Source organism: Gossypium raimondii, chromosome 10 (genome assembly GCF_025698545.1).
Source record: "Gossypium raimondii isolate GPD5lz chromosome 10, ASM2569854v1, whole genome shotgun sequence".
Classification (NCBI taxonomy): domain Eukaryota; kingdom Viridiplantae; phylum Streptophyta; class Magnoliopsida; order Malvales; family Malvaceae; genus Gossypium; species Gossypium raimondii.
Genome location: NC_068574.1, coordinates 28,617,256 through 28,619,078, shown reverse-complemented (window position 1 = coordinate 28,619,078; position 1,823 = coordinate 28,617,256).

The window sequence follows — 1,823 nt, the reverse complement described above, 5'->3', positions numbered from 1 at the left end:
TATAACATTACAGTTGGCAGACAGACCTTTAGTACATCCGAAAGGTGTACTGGAAGATGTGTTAGTTAAAATGCACAGCTTCATCATCCCAACAGATTTTGAGGTTCTAGATTTTGAAGAAGATCTTGACATATCGATCTTATTAGGTAGGCCTTTCCTAGCCACCTATAGGTCCACGATTGATTTAGAAAACAATGAATTAACCATGAAAATCAATGGTGAGACTAAAATATTTAAATGTGGTCATCGAACAAGCGAGGAAGGAAGGAGGGAGTTAGGAGAGCAGTGCAAGGAATTATTTGTTTCTAATACTCCCAAGTTAAGGGACATACTTCCTTTAATGCATATAGGTCGAAAAACCAGGTTTAAGGAAAGTGATAAGTGGCAAAAGGTGGAATGGCACGAGGGACGATGGACTAATACTGATAGAATTGAAAGATCATATATCTGTGAATTAATGATGTTGTTAGACGAACCCAATAATAAAACTTAATTTATTTGAATTGTTATTTAAGTTTTGTAAATTATTGTATATTTAGCTAAATTTTTAGTATATATTTTAATTTTTATTAACTTGATGTTTTATAAAAACCATAACGCTCTAGAAATTGGAATTTTGGGTGAAAACAGAGCCAGTGTTACAACATGGTAGTCTCGTGTCGCAACACTAAAGGTAGAACCGATGAGACTAGGAAAATCCCTTCGATGTCATGACACAAACTTTGTGTGTCGTGACATCAAACCCCAACGTTGCGATAATGGTAAACTACTAGGGATGTTGCGACACGGAAGCCTTGTGTCGCGTCATCGTTATAAGTTTTAGTAGGGTTGACCAGACCCATTCACACAACTCGATAGATTAAACCCTTATTTACCCGATTTTTAACCTTCCAAACACCTACTTTGTAAGCTAAATGCATATTACTCTTAGTTTAACACATCTCTTAGCCCCCTTAATTTCTTAAAGCCTCTCAAACCCCTTAAACCCTAAAACTCACTCTTCTTTTTTTCTTTTTGATTTGCTAGGAAAATTTTCTTCTTTCATTCTTACTTGGTGTAAGAAAGCACGAAAACATCTCAAGGAATGACGTACAAACAAAATGTAACAAAGAATCTAATGATCTATACAAGGTTAAGGGTTCCTAACTCAACTTTTACTGTTCTATAGAATTAAGTTGCTTGATAGTTCATTAGTTAGTAGAACTAAATATCATGCATTCTAGAAAAGTTAGACGAACTAATGAACCAAAATCATCGACGGTTCCAAACCACTTTAATTTTCTAAACCCGAATATTGAAAAATACTTTTTTGAACTTCATGGACAAACCTTTATCCAAGAGAGGGTATTTGATCCATCCATGATTCTTTGTAGTTCTACTTTATGCTATTTTGCAGAGAAAACAAATATGCATCGGGAAATGGATTTATCAGAATATGAAGAGGTGTGTCAATGGCAAAAAAGTAGGAGTGTTCTTTCCCCACTTAGTGGTAGCCTTATGCAAAAGAGTAGGCATTCCTATGCCATCCATTGAGTAGTTGCTAAAACCATTTTGGAGCATTATTGGTGATACTTTGCTCCTATAGTACGTAGAACTACAAGCCAAACAAATCAAAGAATAGAACAAATGATAGTAAGAAGTGACGACTACACCAGCATCGTCACAAGGGTTGACTTGAGCTCAACAGGAAGTTAGTGAGAGTAGTCAATCTAAACTGGAATAGATGATGTAGTGGATGAAGGAGTTCGGACCAATATTTCAAGAATCTGCAAGACAGAGCAATACAAGGGTCCCTAACTACACGCCAGGTGTGAGTCTAAACA